This window comes from Montipora foliosa, chromosome 14 (genome assembly GCF_036669935.1).
Source record: "Montipora foliosa isolate CH-2021 chromosome 14, ASM3666993v2, whole genome shotgun sequence".
Taxonomy (NCBI): Eukaryota; Metazoa; Cnidaria; class Anthozoa; order Scleractinia; family Acroporidae; genus Montipora; species Montipora foliosa.
In genome coordinates, this window is record NC_090882.1 from 25,742,759 (window position 1) to 25,757,758 (window position 15,000).

A 15,000-nucleotide genomic window follows, 5' to 3' on the forward strand; every position below is an offset into this window, starting at 1 on the left:
CATTTTATTTTCTCTATTTCTTGCTTCAGATGTTAAAGCAGCTGCCAGTCGGAGGTTTGGTGTTTTACTTTGTGAGAAATTTTGGCTCTCTGCCTTTAATTCTCGAGCTGATAACACGGTTATTAATTATTCTACATCATTTTGTGAGTTTAAGGCGTGGTGCTTGCATGGCGCTGGGGAGGTTTCTTTTCTCCCAGCTACTTCTTTCACAGTTTCCTTGTATTTGCATCATCTATTAGAAAGTTCATTAGGTAGTTCCACCATCTACGGCGCCTTCTATGTTATTCAACTGGGTACATAAGTTATCAGGTTTTCAGAATCGCAATCCCTGTGACAAGTTTCTTGTCAGATCTGTTGTGGAGGCTTCGAGTTGCGCTCCTCGTAAACCTGTCAGGAAGGCGGAGCCCATTCCCCCAGAGATCCTTGGCTTAATTTTGCAGCATTATGGTGAAAGTAGTAACTTACATGATATCAGGTTTGTCTGTATGTGTTTACTCGCATATGCTGGTTTTTTCCGCATTTCCGAGCTTTTAAGTATTAGGAGATTTAATATTGTTACTGAAGGTCTTTACCATAAGATTTTCATAGAAGTTAGCAAGACTGATAAGTACAGAGAGGGTTCCTGGGTTTATATTGCCAAGACTGGCAAATTTACTTGCCCTTACACATTATTAAGTACAAAGAAGTTGCCAGGATTCCTTCTTTTTCTAAGAATTTCATTTTCAGATCCTTACGGTACTACAAGAATTTGAAGGGCAACGTCTTGTCTTCAAAGCTCCTCACTGCTAGCACGGCGGGTGAAATTCTTCAGGAGAAGTTGAAAGCTATTGGATTAGACCCTTCTAAGTTAAGTAATCACAGCTTTAGGTCCGGAGGTGCTACTTCCGCTGTTAATCTGAATGTTCCAGATCGGCTCTTCAAAGTTCACGGAAGAAGGAAGTCAGATTCAGCTAAAGACGGCTATGTCCACGACAAACTCGACTCGCGTCTTTATGTTCCTTTGCACATTGGAATTTAATTTATTCAATTTTTGTAAGAGTGAGTTTAGATTCAGTTTGTATCTTTCTATCATTTATACTTCTGTTTTCATGTAAGTTGTGTTTTTTAGGAGGTCGTATTATAGCACTGTCGACCTATTCCTCCTATACAATAAATTTATTATTGTGTATTTGCTTGTAGATATTTTCATCATTACAGAGTTTAGAGCATAAATTATTTATTTTAGTTATTTTCGATACGCAGTTTAGAAAATAATAGCTTTTAGAATCTCTGTACGGTGGCCAGTTTACATTATCAACACCGTTGATAAAACTCAATTTCGGTTAACAAAAGTGGAGAATCCGGGTATCGATCCCGGTACTTCCCGCATGCAAAGCGGGCGCTCTACCATTTGAGCTAATCCCCCGTTACTTGATCAACTTAAAAGGCACTGACCAGCAAACTTTTAAGGAAAAGAGGGAAGACTGGTCAGCTTCAAATTGTTTTTAATGCAAGACAGATCTAAGATGGTGCAAAAGAACAAACCCTGTAACCACCTGTGCCAAACTTAGAGTCGGCCGCTTTCTGAACATCTCTGGTGCTTATTCATGCCATCATTGCAAGTCAAGGTTTTATCAATATATCGATTGATCGGGAATTCAACACATGCCATCACGGCTGAGGGAAACACACACTCACCTTTTGTGTTGATGAACTCAGACATTCATCTTGTGAAAAGTTCTAGCTTGCAAAATGTTGGGCCTCTACCGATCTCACAGCCAAGAATTCCCGGCGACGACACCTCTCTCCAAGGACTCAATCGTTTTCGATAAATTAAAGCACGAAAGGGCCGCCCCTGAACTTAAGACGGGCACTTTTCATCACTTAAGGCAGAATTACCCTACACGACTAACAGGTAGAGAAAAAAAAATTGAAGACCACACTCCCTCGGAACAAAACATGGAGGAAGCCTTGGTCCATGTAAAGTTCGAACTCTCGACTTGGTGTTATCAGCACCACGCTCTGCCGACTGACCTAACGGGCCAGGTCACCTAGCTGTAAATCAGAAGGAACTTCAACTTCCAAGATGGCGGGGGGAAAATCGACACCAACCGGCCAATTCTTGTTTTCGTGCGAACGAGTTTCATGCGCCAATGTGGAAGGAACATAGATGCGTACGTACAGAAAAAAAGCTTCTCTGTCAAACGAAATAAATGTTATCGATTTCATTTTCAAACACGCAATCTAAGCATGGCGCCGTAGCTCAGGTAGTAAACAGGAGGTCATGGGTTCAAATCCCATCGGTGCCTTGAGATCAGTCTATCTTATATTGTCATGGTCTGGGTGCACTTTCTTACAGTTGAGAAACACCATCTCTTTGGAGTCATCTCTCTCCTTGAGAGTTAAAGTGGTGCTATAACCAAAAAAAAATTTAGTCTTTTGAGGCATCTCGGTTAACAAAAGAATGAAGGGGGTAGTTTCTAAAGAAACTGTGGTTCTGCGTCGGTGGGGAAGCAGTATACAAAAATTTGGTTTTATCAACGGAGTTGATAATGTAAATTGGCCACCGTACAGAGATTCTATTAGCTTTTAGAATCTCTGTACGGTGGCCAGTTTACATTATCAACACCGTTGATAAAACTCAATTTCGGTTAACAAAAGTGGAGAATCCGGGTATCGATCCCGGTACTTCCCGCATGCAAAGCGGGCGCTCTACCATTTGAGCTAATCCCCCGTTACTATAATCAACTTAAAATGCACTGACCAAGAACCTTTTAAGGAAAAGAGGGAAGATTGGTCAGCTTCAAATTGTTTTTAATGCAAGACAGATCTAAGATGGTGCAAAAGAACAAACCCTGTAACCACCTGTGCCAAACTTAGAGTCGGCCGCTTTCTGAACATCTCTGGTGGTTATTCATGCCATCATTGCAAGTCAAGGTTTTATCAATATATCGATTGATAGTGAATTCAACACATGCCATCAAGGCTGAGGGAAATACACACTCACCTTTTGTGTTGATGAACTCAAACATTCATCTTGTGAAAAGTTCTAGCTTGCAAAATGTTGGGCCTCTACCGATCTCACAGCCAAGAATTCCAGGCGACGACAACTCTCTCCAAGGACTCAATCTTAGTTTCGTGAAGGTAACAGCTCCGACAAAATCAAAATAATAATAATAATAATTTACATTTATATTGCGCAGATTACATGAATATATGATCACCTGCGCCTTACAATGATTAAAAAACTAAAAAGCACAACAATATAAAATGAAACCTACAATAAAAATAGATAAATAAAAATTAAAAAACTAGATAATATAGCTAAATGCAAATATTTGGATTATTAAAAATTAATTCCTATTAAATCGTAAGTATAAAAGCGAGCCTAAAAAAATGCGTTTTTAACATATTCTTAAAATTGTTCAAAGATCCACTGTTGCGAATTTTACTGGGGAGCGAGTTCCATAGCTTTGGGGCGGCAACACAAAAAGCCCTGTCCCCCAATGTTCTCTTAGTTCTCTCCGGTGGCAACTCAAGGAGAAGCTCATTGTTTGATCTCAAAGAATAGCGCGATGCAATCTTAACACCAATTAAATCATTGATATATTCCGGCCCAAGCCCATGAATAGCTTTGAATGTAATTACTAATATCTTAAATCTAATTCTAAAATGCACTGGCAGCCAGTGAAGCCTGAAAAGCACCGGCGAGATGTGATCAAAGCGGGAAACATTGCAAATAAGGCGCGCAGCTGTATTTTGGACTCGCTGTAACTTAGACAACTGTGTTTGCGGCAAACCGTATAGTAAACTGTTGCAATAGTCAATTCTACAAGTAACTAGGGCATGCACTAACTTCTTCGTTGATTCAGTTGAAAGATACTTTCTTATGCATCTAATGTTGTGCAGGTGGAAATAAGATGCACTACAAATCTTATTGATTTGTGTCCCCATACTAAGTTGTTGATCAAACCAGCAGCCCAAATTCTTGGCCTCGAGAGCTGGAGTAATCTGATGGTCACCAACAGCAAGAGAGCCTGCGCTGATCTTAGACAGTTGCTGTCTTGTTCCAATAAGTAAATACTCAGTTTTATCATCATTTAGCTTTAGCCGGTCAGTCAGCATCCATTGACGTATGTCTTCTATACAGTGTTGCATTGCCATAACTGCCTCAACCCGACTTGCTTGTGAATCAGGTTTAAATGAAAGATAAAGCTGAGAGTCATCCGCATAGCAATGAACGTCAGGTATATGTGCTTTTACAATCTCAAAAAGCTTGGATGCGTAAATGATGAACAAAACAGGACCAAGACAAGATCCCTGAGGAACACCATACTGCAAGAAAAAACGGTCAGAGAGAGTCCCATTGACCGAGATGCGTTGACTCCTGTTCCTTAAGTATCCTGAGAACCATTCCAAGACTTGACCCGAGACGCCAAACCTTGACTGAAGACTCGTGATCAAAATACCGTGATCAACGGTATCGAAGGCCGCGCTTAGATCTAAAAGAACCAGCAAAGTTACATGACCTTTGTTCATATTCATAAGAATATCATTCTTTACCTTTAAAAGAGCAGTCTCAGTACTATGATGTTGCCTGTACGACGACTGCAAAACAGGATAGAGACCGTTGGAAGACATATGCAAAAGCAGCTGATCTAATACCGAGCGTTCTGTTAATTTAGACACATAAGAAAGATTACTAACTGGGCGATAGTTTTTATACAGAAGATCGAGGCCATGTCTCTTGAGCAGGGGATTTACTATGGCTTCCTTCCATGAATCAGGAAAAGAGGCAGTCTCGAGAGACTGATTGATCATCTGTTTAATTACAGGCAGAAGCACATCCATACACTCCACCACCAGTGGAGTTGGCATTGGGTCCAAAGCGCAGTGCTTCTTAGCACATTTCTTCACCAGCTCTAGGACGTCATCATCATTTAAAAGCTTAAACTCGCTGAATGATTCTCTCACAGGACGATCAAAGTCATATTTTGAGGACCCAGAAGAACCTCGTGCAGCAACATCAAGATCCAACCGAATATCAGATACCTTCTTGACAAAGAAATTCACCATAGCGTTAGCCAGTAAATATTCATCGTCATGTGGTGGGAACTGGACTCCAGAATCCTGCCTCAGTAACCTCTTCGTAGCCCTGAAAAGTTTACCCTGATCGCCTGATCGCCCAGCGACACGTTTTCAATAAAGTAAAGCACGAAAGGGCCGCCCCTGAACTTAAGACCGGCGCTTTTCATCACCTAAGGCAGAATTACCCTTCAAGACTGAGAGGTAGAGAAAAAAAATTTGAAGACCACACTCCCTCGGAACAAAAGATGAAGGAAGACTTGGTCCATGTGAGGTTCGAACTCACGACTTGGCGTTATCAGCACCACGCTCTGCCAACTGACCTAACGGACCAGGTCGCCTAGGGTACGATGCGTTTTCAGCTGTAAATCAGAAGGAATTTCAACTTCCAAGATGGCGGGGAGAAAAACGACACCAACCGGCCAATTCTTGTTTTCGTGCGATCGAGTTTCATGCGCCAATGTGGAAGGAACATAGATGCGTACGTACAAAAAAGGAAGCTTCTCTGTCAAACGAAATAAATGTTATCGATTTCATTTTCAAATACGCAATCTAAGCATGGCGCCGTAGCTCAGTTGGTTAGAGCGCCTGTCTAGTAAACAGGAGGTCATGGGTTCAAATCCCATCGGTGCCTTGAGATCAGTGTATCTTATATTGTCATGGTCTGGGTGCACTTTCTTGCAGTTGAGTAACACCATCTCTTTGGAGTCATTTCTTTCCTTGAGAGTTAACGAGTTTTTGAAAAACTGATCGTTCTTCGTTCTTCAATAGAGTTACATACAGCATTTTACAGTTGTAGCCAAGTTTCCTAGCCAAGAAAAGAAGCGAGGCTCCCGGTGAAAATGCTTTGATACAAACCATTGTGGTTTTCTAATGTTTATGTAGACTAATTGGAATTAGAGTAACACAATTTACATGATAAAAGCGGTGAGGTCTGTATCAATACAAGGTCAACGGCAGCCTCGCAGCCATTCATAGGCTAGGTCACTGAGCAAACAACTGTAAAATGACCTATTGCCGATTGCTGTAATATCTCGGTTTACTTCAGAATGGTGCAAGAGTGGAGGATCCGGGTATCGATCCCGGTACCTCCCGCATGCGAAGCGGGCGCTCTACCATTTGAGCTAATCCCCCGTTACTATAATCAATTCAAAACGCACTGACCAAGAACTTTTTATGGAAAAGAGGGAAGACTGGTCAGCTTGAAATTGTTTTTAATGCAAGACAGATCTAAGATGGTGCAAAAGAACAAACCCTGTAACCACCTGTACCAAACTTAGAGTCGGCGGCTTTCTGAACATCTATGGTGGTTACTCGTGCCATCATTGCAAGTCAAGGTTTTATCAATATATCGATTGATCGGGGATTCAACAAATGCCATCAAGGCTGAATGAAATACACATTCACCTTTTGTGTTGATGACAGTTACGGTTCAGCGTTCTTGCCCAAGTGCAGCCTGTAGCAAAATGTGGGAGGCGAGAAGGCATGAAGAGAGTGTGAAAAAAATAACGTCAACTTGGCAGTGGTAAAATGGCTGATAACGTTAAGACAAATATCGATTATTCTGATGATTGCATGGTTCGTCCGCCATTTTCCTTTATGACAAGTAGTTACCAGCCATTTCAACCGAGACGAAAAGGAACTGACCCGGGTCAGCCGAGATCGACCCAACCTTCACCCAGCCCGGGCTCGTGTAAACGTAAAATTAGACGCTGAGCTGAGCCGGGTCCGTGTCCATCCTGAGCTCGTGTAAAGCGGCCCTCAGAGTTCCTTCAAATGCACGATATTGCTTTTAAAAAAGAACAAAGGGTGGCTGTAGAAGTATTTCTTTCCGGTAAAGATGTAATGGCTGTTTACCGACTGGTTTTGGGAAAAGCATGATTTACCAGAGCTTTGTTCTTTTAAAAAATTCATTCCCAAGCAAGCTGAACAAAGCAGCATCCATTGTGGTAATCGTTCCCCTCCGAAGTACTGCTGAGGACCAGCTGATGTCAAATGATTTAAGAGCATTTCAAGGATTTAATAAGCATGAATCGTCTATTCTTAAGAGGAATTTGTCTTTGACAGTGGTCGACGAATGTCACACCGTCCAAACGTCGTAAGCGCGAAAATGCTTATATTTGACAGGAAGCTATTTATTGCGAATAAATGTCAGCGTCTTTTTGTAATTTCATCGATAAAAATGAAACAGCAGATATGATGGTGGATTATCTGGATAAAGTGGACGCTTCATAGGTCTTTCTCGGCCGTTGGCAAAACCAGGACCGGACCGGATCGGATCAGATTGATAAAACTCGGACCGGATCAATAACAAAATTCCCACCAAAAGTAGACGGTTACCAGACAACGTGCTGCAAAGAGGAGAAGCCGAATTCGGTGCCTTTCTCTCTTCTGTAGTCGTCTCCTCATTTATTGAGACTCATCGAAATGTCTTTTTTCTAGAGGTGATTACAGATTCAGAAGCGGAATTATAAGAGATACGATGTGACGAATTGTCGCCAATAAGCGAATTGACTGCGTACACAACCGTCTTCTTCTTTAAACAAGAAAACTGACAACAATTCATTACTTTACCCCAGTCCCTGACAATTCCATTCTTTATCGCTGCGCTCAGCCGAATAAAAACTATTTCTCATATAAACACTACAGACAGTAATCCATCAGCCGCGTTCATTGAACACACAATATTGAGGTCTACGCAAGAACAAATTAGCCAAAAGGACACTTACTCTTCAATGCAGTAGACTATCGCAAAAAACTGAAGAAAAAAAAACAGCGTGGTGATTAAGCCGGATATCCAAAACCAGTAAAAAAAAATCCTTTATGAGAAAAAACTGGAAACGTGTTCTCCAAACCAATGCAAATTCACCTAAAACGACCAATGGAGTTAAGAGGTCGCAAAAAATGTAAACAACACCAAAGTAGAAGCGAAAACTTCTCCGAGCAAAGCAACGTAGATAACTGAATGTCACAGACCAAAAGGGTGGTACGAATACCTAAAAGTACGAATGCCAAGCATAGCAACGACCCGTGTACCCATGGGAAATACATTATTGCACAATAGCCTGATTTAGAAACAGAACGGGAATATCAGTTGACGATGGCGTGCGCAGCAAAAATATCCATATTAGGTCATATTAGAGTATAATCCAAACTATTCTGCGAGCTCTCCCTTCGTCAACTGACGTTCTCTTTGTTCTGTTCAACATGTCCTCTACCTCTGAAATGACGAATATCGACAATTCCCAACTTTCTCTGGATTGACTGTTATCGTCAATTTAGATTACTCTGTCCCAGGACAAGTTGCATTCCTAGACAGGATTTGAACCCGAAGCACCCAATTTGAGGAAATGTTTTTATCCCCTTAATGACTAAGCAGCAAAAAATATCCACATTATGTCATATTAGAGTAGAATCCAAACTATTCCTATTTTTTTCTGGATTGGCTGTTATCGTCAATTTAGATTACTCTGTCCCAGGGCTTGTGGTAACAGATGAAAAGAAAAAAAGGTAAAGTTGCATTCCTGGACAGGATTTGAACCGGGAGCACCGTGACCTACTTAGAAGAAAATGTTCTTAATCAATCCTGACCATTGTACCGACTATTTACCATCTCTAATTAGTATATAGAAAATAAATGCTGAATAGTGGTCAAGTCTTGTGCTTGATTTTAAAATGGTTACAGGTAGCTTTCTCTTGAGGTTAGGTAACCGACATTTTCTCCTGTTTAAACTTGTTTCTTAGCGAGTGATAATACACATTTACAGCGGCATTCGAAAAAACAGAAAATATTGACATATTTTAAAAAATGTGATAATCTAGTGGTTAATTGAAAGGGTTATTAATCGAGCATTTCCAGGTTCGAATCCTGCGACTTCAGGCATGCATTGGGGTTCGCTAGCGCTGGAACACCAATTGAGGACACTGTAAACTGAAATTAACAATGAAAAGCAAATCAAGTTAAATGCGCTTATTCAGAGGTCGAGGATGGGTTGTTCTGTTGCTAAATCAGGCTAATGTACAATTGTCAGGGACTGGGGGAAAGTAAATAATTGTTGTCAGCTTTAATGCATGTTTCAAGAAGACGACCGTTGTTCGCTTATTGACGACAATTCGTCACATCGAATCTTTTATAATTCCGCTTCGGAATCTGTAATCACCTCTGGAAAAAAGTAAATGAAGAGACGACTACACCAGAGAGAAAAGCACAGTGGGAAGTTTGTCATTGATCTGGTCCGAGTTTTGTCAATCCGATCCGGTCCGATCCGGTCCGATCCTGATTTTGCCAACGGCCGTCTTTCTCGCAGCCCTATGGGCCAATCAAAAAGCTTAGAAGGAGCACGAGCAGATACGAGCTAGGACTTCTAATCCTATACCAGCATGAACAAGTATGACTAGTATATGGTGTTGTAAGCGGTTGTGAGTCACTTGTCTACGGCTTCCGTGAGGGCCTGTTGGGTTGCCATGATTTCATGCGCTGTTAGTAGGCTCTTCTTGACTCCATGATTGTGAATTTATAATTATAGAGAAAGTGGCTGAGAGGGCTATGTCACATTATATCAGGGTATTTAGGGGAAATCTTAAGTTGATCACGCGTTTAAAGCTCGAAAATGGTAATGTGGAATTCCTATACTGATGAAATTATCCTTGCATCACATGCATTATGAGCAAAAACTACCTTTATCTATGCGATTTGCCGTAAACTTAAAAAACGGTCGGACCACACTTTTTTTCAAGATTACCCAAACGCAATCCGTTTCAATCTTGTTCATTTTTGTCCATCCATATGCTTGTCCTTCCTTTTGCTGTATTTCTTTTATGTTCCTCAACAGTTTTAAGTGGTTATTGCAATGTTTGATTCTACTTTTTGGCCATTTTGGGTGTCGTGAAATTGCACAATTTGCGTGACATAGCCCCTTTAAATGGTGGGTTGGCTGACAGTCAGGATCATTTAAATCTGAATAATAATAATAAACATCTACTTCTCCAAATGAACATTTTCAGCATTTCTCAAGCTTGATGATATTTTTTTACGAAATTTTGCGCTCGAATTTTATGTTATTTGCATCTGTGAAACATGAGGGGAAGGTTCTAGTCGTTCATCTGATACTCCTGGATTTAATTCTTGGGTTGGTAGGACAGGCGGAGGTGTAGTTTTTCTCGCTGATTGTTTATATTTCAACAACGAGCTGACACGACTCTGTTTAGGCTTGTCGAAGTCAATGGGACGAACGTAAGGAACACTGTTATTGGCGTTATTTATAGATCTGATCGAGAGTGAGATTTTATTCAGTCTTCACTGGATTGGCTGATTAGACTTATTTCCAAAGAGAACGAACCTGTGTTCTTGTTAGGTGATTGGAATGTGACTTAGTGAGCCATTCATTCATCTGGTAGCAGGAGACGTTTTAAGACTTAAAGCGCTGTTACACTGTGCAATTTTAAGAGCAACTTGTCTCGCAACGACATTTCCACAAACGTTCTCACGTTACGAAACAAGTTCTTTTAGGGGGTTAGACTGAGCAACGTTTCATGCAACTTGTCCCGTTTCGATGATCACATGAGGTTAAAGAAACATGATGATTGGCTTGTTCCGCAAACCGTTGCTAGACAAGTTGTTACACTACGTAATACTTAAAAAATCGTTGCAACCGTTGCGGAAGGCACTGTTACACTAGGCAATTTCTCTTGCGAAACAAGTTGCACGGAATATTGCCTAGTGTAACATACCCTGCTACACACATTTCTCGCAATTTTTTTGTTGCCGCAATCGTTGCGAAAAGTAGAAGTCAGTTCTACTTTCCGCAACGCGTCCCGCAACGTTGCAAGGAATTTTTTCCACGTTGCGCAGTGTAACACCTTCCCTGCAACTTATGTCGCAACGTTTAATGGCATTGGCCAGTCAAATTGCTCTTTTTGTGCACGTGAGGTTTTATTCGAAGACAAAATGGCGACTGAACTCACGACAGCTTCCAAAATGACAGATGAGGAAAAGGAAGTGTTCATTCAAGCGTTGAAAGAACGCCCATCGCTTTAGAATACTTCGTTAGCAGTTTACAAAGACAAGAAGATAAAATTTGCTGGTTCGCAAACCCTTTCACAGCAATTTAAATATGATAGTAGAGGAGATGAAGAAAGTGTTGCATAGCCTGCGCACTCGATGGCAATGGAGAAAATCATAGTTCTACTGATCCTAAACGAGTACTCTAGTGACTTGGAAGGTTTCACCTATCGCCGAATATCTCAGCGTGACACCAAGCCTTTCAGCATGTTTGATACTTGATCGTAATTTTGTATCTTGCTTAGATATTCGGTGTTAAACTGCATTGAATAAAAACTCGAACTGTTGGCTGTTAACTGTAAAGAAATCTCTGTATCCGCCAGCATCCTCTACAGCAAGCTCCCTCGCAAGTTGGTGAAAAACCCCTCTTTCTTCCCTTCTTGCCATCCAGGGCCTGACCCAGTTAACGCGATTTCGCCTTGATGGAATGTTCCCATTTTCGTCTTCAATTGACAAATCGGCTATTACCAGTAAAGCAAAATATTTTCTTTTTCTACAAACACAATAGACCATTTCACCGTTGTAGCTGCCTACGAATGCAAGCGCGGCTGCCGGTGACCCTGTTTTGACACAGTCCTCCGTGCTTTTGTAATGTTAATACGGACTAATTAGAATAACCAAGAGAAAATGAGGGGACAGGGAGGGAGGCTCCCGGTCCAGCCCTTGGGATATGTCATGTTCACGAAAGTTATTTTTAGACGAGCGGAAGTCTTCCGAGACGTCCGCATGCAGGCCAACCTCGGTCCGATGTTTGAAAGAAAATAAATATTCATCAGCCTGCCACGTGCGCCGTCATTTTCTCTTTTCACTAAGAACCTGAGACACAATTTACATGATAAAAGCAGAGGGGGCTGTATCAATGCAAGGTCACCGGCAGCCTCGTAGCCATTCATAGGCTAGGTCGCTCAGCAAAGAAGTGTAAAATGGCCTATTCATCATTTTTTTTTTTTTTATGTTGTTTATAGTGCCAGTCCTCCGCGCTGTTTGTGACCGTCGCGAGCGAGACAAGTTGCAAGAAACGTTGCCCAGTGTAACACAATTCAAACAACCTGTATCGCAACGGGCAACTTGTGTCGCAACAAAATTGCGAGACAAGTTGCAAGAGAAATTGCGTAGTGTTACAGCGCCTTAATTCTACGAGTGGTCTTCTTAATGACGCCTTTTATCATCGGGGTAAGTGGCCCCTTGGCGTTGTTAAAGAACGTATGTTTCCAGGCAGAGATGGAAAAGTACTAGTGAAACTGCGATCAGGGAGGAAGTTTCTCGAAAGCCCGTGCATAATGTTCAGTTTTCCCATTGGAACTTTCTTGCGATGCAGTTGTTCATGTTACTGAGTCAGTGTCTTAACTGAACTTTGTTTACCATTTTCATCGCATGAGTTTAGCAATGGCTTACAAATACACAAGAAACAATTTCTTTCTGTGACCTTTAATTTTGTCGGGCAGCATTCTGTTAACAGGAGGCAATTCCGATAAAACGTTTAAATTATATACTAGCATCGAGATAGGCAATCAGTTTCCGAAATGGACATTTGAAATGCGGCTTATACACGAAAGACACAAGTGATCCTCGCACTTTATCACGACATTTAAGGAACACAAACTTCTTTCCTTCATTAGTACTTTTATCGCAACACATGACACCAACAAATTGATCTCCTCCCAACTGAGTGGCTTCATAGCTCAGCTGGTAGAGCATTGCACCGACCTCGCACAGGTCATGGGTTCGAATCCCGTTGAAGCCGACTGAGTTTTTCGGTGTCTATAAGAAACATTAAAAATAAGCGACTTTTTGAAACATTTAGCTATAAAAAAATGCGAAAAAACGTTTCTTAAAAACATTTAAGAAATTTCGTAAAAACGGTTAAAAATACACGACGTTTCGACGTTCTCGGACGTCATTATCAAGTGAAAAAGAGACAGTGTGAATATTCTATAAATACAAGAAAAAAATTAGTTCATTAAGAAAAAAAGTAACATAAAAATATGCTACAAGCTAAACAAAGAGTTTAGCACTGATGGAGTCACTCTGAGTGTTAAGGCTAGTGTTTTAACTTCTTTATTCTGGCGTGGAACTTCAGCACTCTGCCGTTGCCGGCAGCCAACTCTCTCCCAAACTACTCAAAACTGGTGTTTAAATATACTCTTGCTGAGTTGTGACAGGCTAATAATTACATTTCCTTTGAAGAATAAAGGACGATGAGATGACAGCCTGGGTATATGATTACGTACCCCGGGCGTAGCACCTGACTGACTTGTCAAATAAGTGAATATGTCACAAAGCTTACAAGGTTCGTCTGAAGCTTTCGGTGCCAAATATAGCTATGGCTTGTCAAAGAGCACGGAAAATTACACAAACGTGATCCTAAAACTCTCAGCAACCGTGCTTTTGAACAACAGGTCGTATCCGATTTTGTGCCCAAGTGGCGATTGTTGAAATAGAAATAAAGTTAGTCTTTTGACTCATCTCGGTTGACAAAAGTGCAGAATCCGGGTATCGATCCCTGTACCTCCCGCATGCGAAGCGGGCGCTCTACCATTTGAGCTAATCCCCCCGTTACTGTGGACGACTTATAAGGCACGCCAACCACGTTTTAACGAAGACAGGGAAGATTGGTTAGCTCCAACTTGTTTTTAATGCAATACATATCTAGGATGGGGCTAATGAACAAACTCTACAACCATCTGTACCAAACTTAAAGTCATACGCTTTCTAAACATCTCTTGTGCTTGCTCAGGCTATCATAGTTTCATCAGATGTCAATTATTGATCGGGGATTCAACAAATGCCATCAAAGCTGCTGGAAAAACACACTTACCTTTCGTGTTGATGAAGTGAAAAAGTCTTCTTGTGGAAAGCTCCGAGCAATTGCAGAATACCCGGCCCACCAAATGTCCTACTTAAAAACGCTGCCAACGCGGTCCGCAATCCCGAAGTCGATGAAAGAAAAGAAAAGTATTAAAGGGCAAGCAGTGAAATGAACTGCCAACGCGGTCAGCAATCCCGTAGTCGTTGAATGAAAACTGGGCCATACACATTTTATAACCTGTGCTGTAATTATTTTATCTTGTTTATCTTGTAACCATGTGCTGTGACTATATTTTTCTTTCTATGTTACTTTTATGTAAATAGTGTGACATAAATAAATGAACCATGTTTAAGGGCAAGCAGTGAAATGAACTGCTAACGCGGCTCGCAGTGCCGTTGTCGTTGAATGAAAACTGGTGGTCAACTAGAAAACCTTCGCTACTTTGACCACCATACACATTTTATACCCTGTGCTGCAATTATTTTATCTTGTAACCATGTGTTGTGACTATATTTTTCTTTCTATGTTAATTTTATGTAAATAGTGTAAAATAAATAAATGAACCATGTTTAAGGGCAACCAGTAAAATGAATTGCCACCGCGGTCCTCAGTCCCGTAGTCGTTGAATGAAAACTGATAAAGGTCGAGTAAGAAGCCAGAATTTCCCCCAAGAGACTCACACGTCGAGAAAGAAAATTTGAAGACCACACTCCCTCGGAACAAAAGACAGAGAAAGCCTTGGTCCATGTGAAGTTCGAACTCACGACCTTAGCGTTACCAGCACCACGCTCTGATAACGCCAAGGTCGTGAGTTCGAGCCTCACATGGACCAAGGCTTCCTTCATGTTTTTCTCCAAGCTACTGTGGTCTTTAATTAGCTGCCTACTTTACCAAGGAGATTTCCTTCTCGACCTGTCGGTCTAGTGGCGTTATGTTTGCTTAGGAAGTGAAAAAGTCTACGTATTAAGTACAGAAAAGACCCTTTCTTGTTTTGCTTTATCCAAAACGTTTAGTTGGCATTTCGGCGGAGCTGTTGTGTTCACCAAAGTAATCTTGAGTGCTTAAC

At 41.2% G+C, this 15,000-nt stretch overlaps 3 non-coding genes across 3 annotated transcripts; 1 reads left to right on the forward strand and 2 right to left on the reverse strand.

Annotated features, from left to right (window-relative positions):
- Positions 1-5,325: 5,325 nt before the first annotated feature.
- Positions 5,326-5,397, reverse strand: Trnai-gau (transfer RNA isoleucine (anticodon GAU)). Its single transcript has one exon. It is a non-coding gene; the product is annotated as a tRNA-Ile (tRNA).
- A 227-nt stretch (positions 5,398-5,624) lies between these two features.
- Trnat-agu (transfer RNA threonine (anticodon AGU)) lies at positions 5,625-5,698 on the forward strand. Its single transcript has one exon. It is a non-coding gene; the product is annotated as a tRNA-Thr (tRNA).
- Positions 5,699-6,125: 427 nt separating this feature from the next.
- Trnaa-cgc (transfer RNA alanine (anticodon CGC)) lies at positions 6,126-6,198 on the reverse strand. Its single transcript has one exon. It is a non-coding gene; the product is annotated as a tRNA-Ala (tRNA).
- Positions 6,199-15,000: the final 8,802 nt, after the last annotated feature.